This window comes from Zea mays, chromosome 8, assembly GCF_902167145.1.
Source record: "Zea mays cultivar B73 chromosome 8, Zm-B73-REFERENCE-NAM-5.0, whole genome shotgun sequence".
Taxonomy (NCBI): Eukaryota; Viridiplantae; Streptophyta; class Magnoliopsida; order Poales; family Poaceae; genus Zea; species Zea mays.
This window is the reverse complement of record NC_050103.1, coordinates 90,267,585-90,283,300: the sequence shown is the minus strand read 5'-3', so window position 1 is coordinate 90,283,300 and position 15,716 is coordinate 90,267,585. Positions and strand designations below refer to the sequence as shown.

General features: G+C 39.9%; 1 long non-coding RNA gene across 1 annotated transcript; it reads right to left on the bottom strand.

The window, feature by feature from the left end:
- Positions 1 to 2,592: 2,592 nt before the first annotated feature.
- On the bottom strand, positions 2,593 to 11,654 carry LOC118473118 (uncharacterized). The gene is made up of 3 exons (XR_004851991.1): positions 11,409 to 11,654; positions 4,341 to 10,633; positions 2,593 to 3,565 (listed from the first exon to the last, which is right to left on the bottom strand). It is a non-coding gene; the product is annotated as an uncharacterized lncRNA (long non-coding RNA).
- Between the last annotated feature and the right edge of the window lie 4,062 nt (positions 11,655 to 15,716).

The window sequence follows — 15,716 nt, the reverse complement described above, 5'->3', positions numbered from 1 at the left end:
CTTCACTTGTACTTCTTTTGTCTTGTAGCTTGAGTCTCGCATGGTTTTTATAGGTCTCAATGAGTTTTCTTATGCCTTTATTTTAAGGTGTTTATCTACTTGATGACCTCATTGACTTTGTCCAAGTCCACACTGCATCCTTTAAACTATAAATATGAACACTAGAGAAACACAATAGTCCAACTGATTATGTTGATCATCAAATGGGTCGAGGTCTATTTTCCTTACATTGTTGAAGCTAATAAACATACCAAAAGAGTTGATGCTCTATTATTGTAACATATCAACTTGTAACACTGGAATAAAGCTCATTTTAAAATTATTAATTGCCAAATTAACTCAAGTTTACATCATCAAAATTACGCAAACCATGGCTTCCATTTGCTATATCTCGTTGTTCTTCTAGCAACCTTCAGTGCAAGCCTGAGCCTATCATTCACCGTGGTAAATTTCACCCTGGATGATACCCACCCATTATAACTCACTCCTAGACATAAGGTGCTGATAACCATCTAGGACGAAAAACATGCATGAAGAAATCGCAAGCCCGCCTCTAGCATCCTTGATAACCCTGCACCCCGGTGAGCCCCCACCTCAACCCAATGCCATAAAGCAGACTTGTCGTGCACACCGAGCTACCGAGTTAAAGTGCCATGTTGCAAACCTTAAAGTGATACCTAAGTGCAAAGAAATACTTAGGCAAGACCAAATGCACCTGCCTAAGCACACATCAGCCATTCACTTCAATCAAAGCTAAATGTGTGCCCCACCATGAGCCAAGTTGCCCTGCCAATCTCAAGAAGTTCTGACTGCATTGTGATGATGTTGCCGCTCACACTATGCTAGTCGAGATTTTTCCTCTATAGCGAGTTGTCATTCCACTGCCGATAAATCGACCCTAATGCCCATACTATTAAACTTCACACCTACCTAAGCCATCAACACATCCATCATCTAGTTGTCGCTCCTCCATAACCCAAACAACGCTTGCCTTACTCTTCAAATCAAAGAGCAAACCATCTTCAATGAAAGCTGCCACCATCAATCTGAGCCATAGGTGAGGGCACCCATGATGTTCGACCTCTTCCTCTCCCAATGTTGTTCCTAAATTTTAGCAGCTATGACCGTGGTGTTAGCCTTTCCCATGGCCATGTCTGTAACATGTATTTTTAAAAATATGCAAGGGAAACTTTACTCAAATATTTTCCATACAATAAACATTCTTCCTCTAACCATTCTTTTCTTTGAGAGTGGATTATAGGAAAGAAGACTCTATCACTTTAATTATGTTGCCCTATTTTGGTTCTCTTTAGGAACCTTCTACAATTCATGACAAACCTTAACCATAAGCAAGAAAGCTTCTAGAACCTTCTATAAACAACCATATCTAACCATGATATATGTAACCTTTTAGAATCTCATACTACAATCATGCTAACTCATGAAGCTTAGATATTTGTTGAGACCTCTCTAGATCATGGCAAGGTGTCACCCATGCATGGTGAGGTGTCACTCATGCATGGTGAGGTGTCACCCATGCATGGCTCAAGGTGTCACTCTTGCATGGTGAGGTGTCACCCATGTATGGCAAGGTGTCACTCATACATGGCTCATGTGTTCCTACATTAGAAAAGAGCCATCCCTTGCCATGGTATATCATACCATCCCACACACAACCAAGGGCAAGGTAGAAGCGAGTCATAGAAGCCCTTGTGTAATTAATAAAGTGTTCTTGTTGTAATTCATCCTCTTGTGTTGTAAAATTTCTATTTCAGTTAGTGCATAAGTTATGATCTATCTGAATAAGTGCTATGCCTCTTGGGATCACAAAGCTTTATCAGTAGGTTGGTACTGTCACCTGGAAGCCAGCTCCATCTAAGGCCGGGACACCACCTGAAAGCATAAATGGTCGGCTTTGTCGCCTGCACTAAGTGACTAGAGATTAAGTCTAAACTATTGTAATATATTGATGTATGTTATCTTGCTTGAAGTATTTCTACACATAACGTCCCCTAAAAAGAGTCGATTTTGGAAAGAACGCAAAGGAGACAGGAGACGAAGAACGTGACGCCACAGACATGTACCTAAGTAAAGGCAAGTATTATTCAACTTCTTACTTTGATCAGTTTTTCTCCTACGCGAGGAAAAGTATAAAAATTACTAGAGATAGCATTTGCATGAGATGATATATCTAAAATTGAGCGAATGAGAGAAATCATCGATCGATACCATGATGCATGTTGATTGCATGAATATTTGATACCTTATATTTGGTGAAACTGGATGTGATTAAGACTAGAGTAGCATGGTAAGTGCCGGTGATGTGCTACTGCTTTGGTAGATTTGCCACCAAGCTCTATCATTATGATATCTTTGGTTGGTCAGTTTTGGTTGTTGGCTGATCTGGTGAGCCATAAGGACTGTATGCTATGGTGCCATCTCACCTAATTTATTTTCAATGTGGTCACATAAACTTATATGGGCAAGACTTAATCTAATCCCACTAGTGGTCTTGGTAATCATGTAACACCCCGGATTCCACAAACAACCCGGAATGCTACTGAACTACACTTCTGACGTCCATATATAAAATTTCGGCAGCATTCCCTTTGCAAGATTGCATAAATGAGGGGGCAATAGTGTATAAACATATATCATGACAAAAACATACTAAGTATTATTAATCAACTAGCAAGGGAAGATAAACATACGACCTGAACTGAATTAACCAGTGCGCACGACTATAAAAAACCAAACTTCCTTTGACAATAAGTTTCTAATTAAATCATGGCTGCGCCTGGGCAGCGTTATTGTGAGAGTGAAAGTGGACGTGCTGCTACTCCCCTCATTCCCAACATGTATCAAGTACCTGCATTGAGTAATGCAAGAGTGAGATGACACATCTCAGCAAGTAAAATAATATCAAACTGTTTATCCACATAAGAACATTGTTTTACCACCACTTGATTCCACAACCTTCTTATTACGAAGGTGCAGCACGTATACAACGTACAACACACCTAATTACCACACCTTGCAGGTAGAAACCACAATAGTAACATAGTAATGTCACACTTCATATATACCTCATGAGTGCAAATGTCTGCAAATGCAAGGATGACTTCTGCCTTCATACCTCTAAGGATATGAAGCCGCATCGTACCCCTCCTCGGGCAACTACGATGCTAAAAATGTATCGGTACGGTCGGACCATAAGATCACGACATAACTTCAAAATACAAGATGGATGATGCGATGTGCATGACATGCCTACAACACTTCATATAATGTGATTCAAAAAGATACTTCAACTTCATCCAAGATGGGAATCAACCACATATATCATTACCAAATTATGATCATCCATAATATTAGACAATTGAGAATTAATACTTCCAAACAAATAAACTTCATCATAGAATTCAATGATTAACATATTTAAAACTTATGCATACTCAATGACAGGGAATAGGATGCAAACCAAACGGTAGCAACCACCACTGTATTTACTTGCCTTTACCGGAAGTTCGGGCAAATCCCTAAGTATGATCCGGAAGTCCACCACCTGTTTTTGACACACAACTTAGTGCACCAATTTCACATAATCAGGCTCATAAATGACGCCGCACCTACGCACAAACTCAAACCCCGCCGCGGGTTACATCTCTCCCCACACCCACCAAACTGTAGCGGCGCTGCTTAATAATTTCATAACTTTAAAATTATGACAGCAGTGGTAACAAACAAAAACTCCAGAGGCATCTACATAAAATTCCCCGTAAGTTTTGTATACAATTTATAATTAAATTCCAACATCTAATTAGCCCAAAACAGTCTACAAGATGAACCCTGTAATCTGTTTTTTTGTCTTTTGGACAGTGACATACCCGAATTCAAACAACGATATCTTTTAAAATATAATTCCAAATCAAGCGCATAAGTACTCATTGGAAAGATAAGACAAAGCCCTACATGATTATCATACTTGTTAACACTAATTACCCACGAAAAATTCCCAGAAACTGCTAATACTACTGCTGTTCACCCACCTGAAAAATCTGTTTTTTTGGACAGCAACATAACCGGATTCAAACAACGGTATCTCCTAAATTATAACTCTGAATCAAGCGTATAAGTACTCGTTGGAAAGGTATGACAAAGCTCTACATGATTCTCCTACTGATCCCCACTAATTGCCCACGAAAAATTCCTAGAAATCCCTAGAACTACTGCTGTTCGCCCTCCCACAAAAATTCTGGACAGCACCTCTACCGATTCGCATAGATAAACATATAATCAATTGAATTTTAGCGCAAAAACATAGATAACTTCAAGATCACCTTGAGTTCCACCTTTTTCCTCCTTCCTTCCTCCCACCAATTCTCCAATAGAAACTTGCACCCACACGAAGAAGATCCGACGAGAAAGAACGACACATGGAGAAGAGGAGATGGGGGGTGGCGGCTAGGGTTGAGGAGATGGCTGCTGCAAAAAAAACTTGAGAATGGAGAGGGGGGCGGCTGCAACACTTGGGGAAGAGAGAAGAGGGAAGAGGGGGGGAGGGTGAAGGCCAAAGGAGGGAAAGGGGGGCGGCTGCCCACAAGGGGCCTTAAGAGAGGGGGCGGCTAGGGTTTGGGGGGGGGGAAGTGGGCTTCCCACCGCCGGATCGTGATCAACGGCCCAAAACCATTCCTACGCCAGAGCTCTCGACCCCCGCGCACACATCAAACATAAATTTTACTGTTTTACAGACGTTTACCTCCTAAAGTTCCAAACCCCCCATAGCACGGGACCCGCAAGAGAAAACAAAGAAAAAAAGAGTAAACTTCAATTTCTCTTCTTTTTGAAAATTGGGTATCACACTCTACCCCCTTAAAAAGAATTCGACCTCGAATTCCGATGCTTCTATCGAAACGACAAAGGAAAGATTAATGAACCAACAAAACTCACACATAAAGTAAAGTTCGGGTACTTCTACCGCATCAGCTCCTCAAGCTCCTAGGATTCTAAGATACGCAGCAGACGACACTTTAGAGTCTGGTCTTGCTACACAGGAATCGGCTCTAGCTCGATTTGATGGTCTGGATTCCACAAATACTTCCTCCACATAAAGACATGGAATACATGGTGTACTCTGATCATAGATTCCGATAATTGCATGTGCTAAGCCCAGCTGCCAACTCGGATAAGATAGTAGACGGTCCTATATACCTCGGACAAAGCTTTCCTGACACCAAATCAATCATTGACATATGCAAGTACTTCAAGGAATGTATATATGAATGCACTGCATACAGTGTTCCTATAGCCTAAACCAAACTTAGCCAAACAAGAGCAACTTCAAGAGAGCAACTTAATGCTTGCATATCTCTGGATAGCAGCACAGCGGTTAATTGTTTTGTTCATAACTCATAAAATAAGCATCCAAAAATAATAAACTAGGACTTTATGGAAAGCTTATAAAGTCCACTATACCCTTGGTATTATCTTCACAGCAAGATTTGACACTTAGAAAGGTCAAACAATGCTAAACGTAAATTCTGTCCAGATTTGGACTGAATTCAACTACTCAATTCAAAAATCCATAATTGGAGTCTCAGTCATCCAATTCAGGTGCTCCCAGACTTTTTAGAAAGCTAGTAGAATTGTCTATAATTCATTTATAAACATATCAAGTTAATTCAATGCATAACAAGGTCAAAAGACATGAGAAAGGCTCTGCTGTCCAAATTTGGACAGATTCAGAGATCACACTTAAAACAGCTGTAACTTAACTTATAGATCTCCAAAAAGGGTGATCCAAAATTTGTTGAAAAGATTAAGAAAAGTACTACAACTTCTTTATAATTTATAATAAGTTATTCGAAGTTTCAATTGGGCAAACAAGGTCAGTTTCGAAATCTGTGCAGAATCTGCACAGATTTCAAGACTGGACTTGAGGAAATCATAACTACCAAACTACTAGACCTATGGTCATGAAATTTTTACACAAGTAAGATAAAGAAGTTGGCTACAACTTTTATATATAACATCTCTACAGAAAAGATGGTTTACTTCATTGAACTAGCTGCATAACTAAAACTGGTCATGCAGTCCCAACAACAAGCAATAGATTTTATCAGGTTCATTACTCTTCTATGATTAAGCGTTCATTGAAAGACTAATAACTTTAGGTTCTTCATTACGAGATACTTAGAACAAATATAAGTATAGAAGCAATATGATAACTTTTTAAACCATTTAAGCCTAATCTCACATCATGCAAACAGGAATCTGTTTAAGCATGTTAGGCCTGCCCACATATTCATCCAAGCACATTCTATACATTATATCATCCCATATAGGAACTCTCTTTTTTTTAATTATACTATACATATATATCTATCGAATAACTCAGACAAATTGCATCTCAACCTAGACTTCACATGACGTAACTATTTCATACTTACGCAATCACGCCAATACAAGAAAACGTGGCTTCACAACAATACGTACTGGCCTATTCAAACGTTCCTTGCTATCTCTGTGTTTCAGCCCACACTCCACATATACATAAACAAGATAACCATCCCAACCACTACGTCTATTCCCTCCCACCATACAACTTAATTAACATGGATTGCGAAAGAGCTCACCACAACTAAACCAAACTCCCATGAAAAAAAATCACTAAGTAGAAAATTGACACTCAATAGCACAAATGTTCATTTTTTCTACCTCTCACTATAAAAGCAATGGTAACAATGAAATATTGTAAAATCATCTAAACTTCATGATCTACAACTTTTGTATTCAAAGGATAAACAATTTTTTTTCATCTACCATTTTTAATTTGACTTGTAAGGCGACATACATGATCTGCCACCAGAAACTGACGAAACATGACACATAAATTCAAAATATCATAACTCCCTGCAGCTTAACAAAATTTTGCAAATTTAAACCCATTGAAAAGATTATAACATTCTGTAAAACTTTTATTATAATGAGTGTCTCGAAATTGGTTTTCAAACCGATAAAATGATGCAACTCTTTTGTTGCAAAACTGATAGGATGGAAACAATGGACAACTAAAATTCAAAAACCTATAACTCCTCCTATACTCAACTTAAAACTACTACGAACACGCGTTGGAAAAGTTTGAAAATTGTCCACGACTTTTGCAATAAAGTTGCACCCAAATTTATCTTTATAGCCCTCAACTCTGCATGACCTACAACTAAACTCAGCCCGAGATACTGCACATTGGAGATTCGACTTATAACCGGACAACCACCTCTCCCAATCTATTTAACAGACAATTACAAGTAAATACCCATTTAAAAGGTACTGAGAAGAACTAAAGTTTTGCTTAAAGAGAATTCCCAAATTTGGGCTATGAAACTATCAAAACACGGTCGATTTATTGGTGGTTATAACGACACCTAAAGTTCAGACACAACGGTGCAACAACTTCAGAGCAGCCTAACTCCAATTATATACAATGAAAATTACAAACCAATACTCTTTGGAAAGATCATGAAATTACTAAAACTTTCATAATCCAACAAAGACCAAATTATACCATCTTCAAGGTCTATTCTTCCGTACAAAATTAAAGACTCATTCTGCCAGAGACACCAACAAGGATGTTTTAAGAAACCCATAACTCTCAAATGTTTAGACCAAACATGGTGATTAAGCATCCTATGGAAAGATGAAGAAACATACTACAAAACATTCTTGATAAGGGAAGCCTGATTCAGCCTCCAACTAATTTAAAATGCCTCCCGAAACCAAACAACACATTAACAGCAATAAAAAAACCATATAAAATGAAACCCAAGTCATTGGTAGGTGCAATCAACACTAGGATTTTCCACTACCAAACTGGGATGCAACTCCACAAAGTCTTTAAATAACACTCTACCAAATAGGTTAGAACACTAAGCACAACAATCAATGAATTCAACAACCTCGTTTGTTAATGCCACTAAGGTCAAACATCCATGTATCAGCAATGTATGAAACACCTGACATACCCGTCTCAAGCACTATAAAACATGGTTGTTATTACACTAGAATCCAACTACTAGAAATCTCCAAAACTATTCCGTTGACGTGAAGCAAATGGTGCTCATGTCATATAACATCTTTTCCTCCTCTCAAAAGAGATAAAATTTGCAATACTCATAAAGCAATGGAGGGATAACAACAAGAAAAACTAATGTACTGTTTGACATAGACTCATGCAAAAGCTTCATAAATATTACTTCCAACACTAAAATAATAATACGATACTATGCTCAACAGGAGTAATTGGACTTCAATAAGACATTCCACCTAACCAAACTACCTTGATTAACCTCACATACAACAATACCTCCTATTATTGCACTTGCACAATTTGTACCTCGTGATGTCATAGGATGAATTCAAAGTAGTAGACATACATGATCTATCAAACCATCATTCATATAAAAAAATCTCCATTTGATGCAACAACCACATCATTATAAAGATAGATGACTAACAAACATAAGCAACTTCCAGTTAATCATTGTCTTTGTTTAAGATAAAACGGTCCAAATAATAATTCAACAAGCATGCATAAAGAATTGATCATAAAAAAACTACCATATATCATCTGCGACTAAAAACAATATAAAACGGGTTGTCCATATCGTCCATATGACTAGCCTCCAACAAATAAAAAATTATGCATAACCTTTTTGGCTATAGAAACAAACCATAGAAGGAAAACATGCATGCCTCGTCAACTATAATATAGACATAAAATCCACTTGAAATCACCCTATTTTTTTATTAAAGATAAGGTTGCACAAAATAAGAAAACCTATCATGTAAACATGGTTGAACTTAACTATACACGTCATCTTACAAATCCACTTGAGTTCTACCAGTCTCAAGATTTCATAGACAATACAACATTGCCTTTGCTCTATGGAGACAAACCTATTGTACTCTAAGATCAAGTTGGCAAGTAGCCATATTAGCCCAAAGGGGTGAGGCACAAAGCATTGCATCCATGGAAATATTACATTGATAAGTAGTTGGGTTGTAACCCAACATTCAACCAGACTCAACAACATGATAAAACTACATTATATAGTGTTTTCACACCACACCAAGCCAGATTAGACCCACTATACACAAACTCAATAAACAATTGGTCCTACAAGTACTAGAACCAAAAAAATCCATTTAAAAAAAACATCCACAGTCACGCATATAGAACTATATGATAGTAATAGCTCAGAGATTTGAAAAACATCGCATCAAAAAAAACATCATGACGATATGTATACAAAACAAGTACATTAGTAGCTTCACTTGCATAATAACCTCAATAACAACCACATCAAGAAACCCATATTAAATAGAAGTAACATATCATATCACGCATTAAGTCGTTAACGACATATCCCACCCAACCATAAAGGGATTTGGAGTAAGGGAATTCTAGTCATCTATACAATAAAATACTAGTATGAAAGATATACGAACCCATACCCTTCCTATATGTGCAAGTGTGTCAAATTTATCTTCAAATTGCGTAGAATCTAAAGCCTATACCTCTGATACCAACTGTAACACCCCGGATTCCACAAACAACCCGGAATGCTACTGAACTACACTTCTGACGCCCATATATAAAATTTCGGCAGCATTCCCTTTGCAAGATTGCATAAATGAGGGGGCAATAGTGTATAAACATATATCATGACAAAAACATAATAAGTATTATTAATCGACTAGCAAGGGAAGATAAATATACGACCTGAACTGAATTAACCAGTGCGCACGACTATAAAAAAACAAACTTCCTTTGACAATAAGTTTCTAATTAAATCATGGCTGCGCCTGGGTAGCGTTATTGTGAGAGTGAACATGGACATGCTGCTACTCCCCTCATTCCCAACATGTATCAAGTACCTACATTGAGTAATGCAAGAGTGAGATGACACATCTCAGCAAGTAAAATAATATCAAAATGTTTATCCACATAAGAACATTGTTTTACCACCACTTGATTCCACAACCTTCTTATTACGAAGGTGCAGCACGTATACAACGTACAACACACCTAATTACCACACCTTGCAGGTAGAAACCACAATAGTAACATAGTAATGTCACACTTCATATATACCTCATGAGTGCAAATGTCTGCAAATGCAAGGATGACTTCTGCCTTCATACCTCTAAGGATATGAAGCCGCATCGTACCCCTCCTCGGGCAACGTACGATGCTAAAAATGTACCGGTACGGTCGGACCATAAGATCACGACATAACTTCAAAATGCAAGATGGATGATGCGATATGCATGACATGCCTACAACACTTCATATAACGTGATTCAAAAAGATACTTCAACTTCATCCAAGATGGGAATCAACCACATATATCATTACCAAATTATGATCATCCACAATATTAGACAATTGAGAATTAATACTTCCAAACAAATAAACTTCATCATAGAATTCAATGATTAACATATTTAAAACTTATGCATACTCAATGACAGGGAATAGGATGCAAACCAAACGGTAGCAACCACCACTGTATTTACTTGCTTTTACCGGAAGTTCGGGCAAATCCCTAAGTATGATCCGGAAGTCCACCACCTGTTTTTGACACACAACTTAGTGCACCAATTTCACATAATCAGGATCATAAACGACGCCGCACCTACGCACAAACTCAAACCCCACCGCGGGTTATATCTCTCCCCACACCCACCAAACTGCAGCGGCGCTGCTTAATAATTTCATAACTTTAAAATTATGACAGCAGTGGTAACAAACAAAAACTCCAGAGGCATCTACATAAAATTCCCCACAAGTTTTGTATACAATTTATAATTAAATTCCAACATCTAATTAGCCCAAAACAGTCTACAAGATGAACCCTGTAATCTGTTTTTTTGTCTTTTGAACAGTGACATACCCAGATTCAAACAACGATATCTTTTAAAATATAATTCCAAATCAAGCGCATAAGTACTCATTGGAAAGATAAGACAAAGCCCTACATGATTATCATACTAGTTAACACTAATTACCCACGAAAAATTCCCAGAAACTGCTAATACTACTCCTGTTCACCCACCTGAAAAATCTGTTTTTTTGGACAGCAACATAACCGGATTCAAACAACGGTATCTTCTAAATTATAACTCCGAATCGAGCGCATAAGTACTCGTTGGAAAGGTATGACAAAGCTCTACATGATTCTCCTACTGATCCCCACTAATTGCCCACGAAAAATTCCCAGAAATCCCTAGAACTACTGCTGTTCGCCCTCCCACAAAAATTCTGGACAGCACCTCTACCGATTCGCATAGATAAACATATAATCAATTGAATTTTAGCGCAAAAACATAGATAACTTCAAGATCACCTTGAGTTCCACCTTTTTCCTCCTTCCTTCCTCCCACCAATTCTCCAATAGAAACTTGCACCCACACGAAGAAGATCCGACGAGAAAGAACGACACTTGGAGAAGAGGAGATGGGGGGGTGGCGGCTAGGGTTGAGGAGATGGCTGCTGCAAAAAAAACTTGAGAATGGAGAGGGGGCGGCTGCAGCACTTGGGGAAGAGAGAAGAGGGAAGAGGGGGGAGGGTGACGGCCAAAGGAGGGAAAGGGGGGGGGGCGGCTGCCCACAAGGGGCCTTAAGAGAGGGGGTGGCTAGGGTTTTGGGGGGGGGGGGGGGAAGTGGGCTTCCCACCGCCGGATCGTGATCAACGGCCCAAAACCATTCCTACGCCAGAGCTCTCGACCCCCACGCACACATCAAACATAAATTTTACTGTTTTATAGATGTTTAGCTCCTAAAGTTCCAAACCCCCCATAGCACGGGACCCGCAAGAGAAAACAAAGAAAAAAAAGAGTAAACTTCAATTTCTCTTCTTTTTGAAAATTGGGTATCACAAATCATCCAAGGTGGATGAAAGGGAAATAGGGTTTAACCTTTTCCTATAAATAATTTTGGTGGTTAAATGCCCAACACAAATATCGGACTAACTAGTTTACTCTAGATTATATATTCTACAGATGCATAAAGGTTCAACACAAACCAATAAAAGATCAGAATTAGGGTTCAAAAGCTAAGGAGCAAAGAAACCCAAGTGTGCCCTGGTCTGGCGCACCGGCCTGTCCGGTGTGCCACCGGACAGTGTCCGGTGCACCAGGACCATACAACTCCGAACTCTTCACCTTCGGGTTTCTGAGGCCACGCTCCGCTATAATTCACCGTACTGTCCAGTGCACCAAGCGGAGCAACGGCTACCAACGCAACGGTCGACTGCAACGGACACCTACAAATGCTACAGTGCGCGCAGAAGTCAGAGCAGCTGTCAGAGGCGCAACGGACAGTGAATAGTGTCTATCCGGTGCAGCACCGGACTGTCCGGTGCCACAAGAATACAAAGCTCCAACGGTCGTCTGCGCCCAAACCCTAACAGTTGGGTGACGTGGCTGGCGCACCGGACAGTGTCCGGTGGCGCACCGGACTATCCGGTGCGCCCATCGACAGCAGCCACCCCCAACGGTTGTTTTGGTGATTGAGGGCTATAAATACCCCCAACCACCTCCACTCCAACCATCCAAGCATTCAACACTCTCTATTCAATACAAGAGCAAAGTGCAACACTCCAAGACACAAATCAAAGCCACCGATCCGATCAAAGTCCCCAATTCAAATCTAGTGCATTAGGACTTGTGAGAGGATCACTTGTGTTTCTTGTTGCTCTTGTTTGCTTTGCTTGGCTTTCTTTTCTTTCTCACTTCTTACTCTCAAGTGCTTTGTAAGCGAGGCAAGAGACACTAATTGTGTGGTGAACCTTGCAGGGTCTAAGTGACCCATGAGATTAAGGAAGAAGCCTCACTCAGTCTAAGTGACCGTTTGAGAGAGGGAAAGGGTTGAAAGAGACCCGGTCTTTGTGACCACCTCAACGGGGACTAGGTTCTTTAGAACCGAACCTCGGTAAAACAAATCACCGTGTCATCCGCTTTATTTTCTTGGTTGATTTGTTTTTCTCCTCTCTCCTGGACTCGGATTTTATTCTAACGCTAACCCCGGCTTATAGTGTGTTTAAAGTTGTAAATTTAGTTTCCGCCTATCCAGCCCCCTCTAGGCGACTTTCAATTGGTATCGGAGCTTGGTACTTCATTTAGAGTCTAACCACTCGAAGTGATGTCGGGAGGATCCACCAAGAGGGAGATGGAAACGGCCACAAGCCACGGGAAGGCTCCATCAAGGGAGTCGGCGCCAAAGGAAGGGAGGAATCATCTCCCCGCGTTAAGTCGCATCAGAGTGGCGACAAAAAGAAAAAGATGAAGAAAGTGGTCTACTACGAGACCGATTCTTTGTCGCCCTCCACCTCCAGATCTGACGCCGCGTCCGTCACTTCTAAGCGCCATGAGCACAAGAAGTTCAGTAAGATCCCCCTACGCTATCCCCGCATTTCTAAACGCGCTCCTTTACTTTCCGTCCCACTAGGCAAACCACCGGTTTTTATGGTGAGGACTATTGTTTATGGAGTGATAAAATGAGGCATCACCTAACCTCACTCCACGCAAGCATATGGGATATTGTTGAGTTTGGAGCGCAGGTACCATCCGTAGGGGACGAAGGCTACGATTCGGACGAGGTCGCCCAAATCCGACACTTCAACTCCCAAGCCACTACTATACTCCTTGCCTCTCTATGTCGAGAGGAGTATAATAAGGTGCAAGGGTTAAAGCACGCCAAGGAGATTTGGGACATACTCAAGACCACGTACGAGGGAGATGAGGTGTCAAAAATCACCAAATGGGAGACGATCGAGGGGGAGCTCGGTTGTTTCGTCCTCAACCAAGGAGAGGAGCCACAAGCTATGTACAAACGGCTCAAGACCTTGGTGAATCAAGTGCGCAACCTCGGGAGCACCAAATGGGATGACCATAAAATGGTCAAGGTTATTCTAAGATCACTCGTTTTTCGCAATCCTACGCAAGTCCAATTAATACGTGGTGAACCTAGATATAAGTTAATGTCTCCCGAGGAGGTTATAGGGAAGTTTGTGAGCTTTGAATTGATGATCAAAGGCTCCAAACAAATCATCAACTTGGAGCAAGGCGGCACCTCCACACCTGAGGTGCAACCCATCGCATTCAAAGCGACGGAGGAGAAGAAAGAAGAGTTTACATCAAGTAGGCTCCCCATCGACGCCTCCAAGCTCGACAACGAGGAGATGGCGCTCATCATCAAGAGCTTCCGTCAAATCCTCAAGCAAAGGAGGGGGAAGGACTACAAACCCCGCTCCAAAAGGGTGTGCTACAAATGTGGTAAGCTCGGTCATTTTATCGCTAAATGTCCTATGTCTAGTGATAGTGACGGGGACAAAGACAAGAGGGGGAAGAAGAAGGAGAAGAAGAAGTACTACAAGAAGAAGGGCGGCGATGCCCATGTGTGTCGAGAATGGGACTCTGACGAGAGCTCCACCGACTCCTCCTCCGACGAGGATGCCACCAACATCGCCGTCAACAAAGGTCTCCTCTTCCCCAACGTCAGCCACAAGTGCCTCATGGCAAAGGACGACAAAAGGAAGAAGGTAAAATCTAGAGTCTCCACCAAATATACAACATCTAGTGATGAGGTAGCTCTAGTGAAGATGAAGAAAATTTGCTTACCCTTTTTGCCAACCTTAACATGCAATAGAAAGAAAAATTGAATGAATTAATAGGTGCTATTCATGAGAAGGATGAACTCTTGGATAGCCAAGAGGAATTCCTTATTAAGGAAAACAAAAAGCATGTTAAAGTTAAAAATGCTTATGCTCAGGAAGTTGAAAAATGTGAAAATTTGACTAAGGAGCTTAGCATTTGCCATGACACTATTTCCAACCTTAGAACTGAGAATGGTAATTTAATTGCTAAGGTTGAAAAATTAAATGTTTGTAATGATTCAATTGCTAATCTTAGAAATGAAAGTGCTAGCTTAATTGCTAAGATTGATAAATTGAATAAATAAATTGCTAGCCTTAGAACTGAAAATGATAGTTTAAATTCAAAGGCTAAAGATTTAACTGTTTGCAATGATTCTATTTCCTGTCTTAGAAATGAGAATGCCATATTACATGCTAAGATAGAAGAATTAAATGCTTGCAAACCCTCTACATCTAGTGTTGATCATGTTACTATTTGTACTAGATGTAGAGATGTTAATATTGATGCTATTCATGATCACCTTGCTTTAATTAAACAACAAAATGATCATATAGCCCAATTAACTAGTAAAATCAATGAGCATGATATAGAAAATGAAAAATTTAAATTTGCTAGAAGCAAGCTCTATAGTGGGAGATGCCCTGGCATCAATGATGGCATTGGTTTCCAACATAGAAGCAATGTCAAACTTAATGCCCCTAAAAGATTGTCTAATTTTGTTAAGGGCAAGGCTCCCATGGTTCAGGATAATGAGGGCTATATTTTATATCCTGCTAGTTATCCCGAACATAAAATTAGGAGAATTCATGCTAAGAAAACTCATTCTGTTTCTCACCATGCATTTATGTATAAGAATGAAGCTTCTAGCTCTATGCAATCAACCCATGTTAAATTGCCTAAAAAGAAAACTCCTACTGCATCAAATGAGCCTAATGTTTCATATAAAACTTTTGATGCTTCTTATGTTTTAACTAACAAATCAGGCAAAGTAGTTGCCAA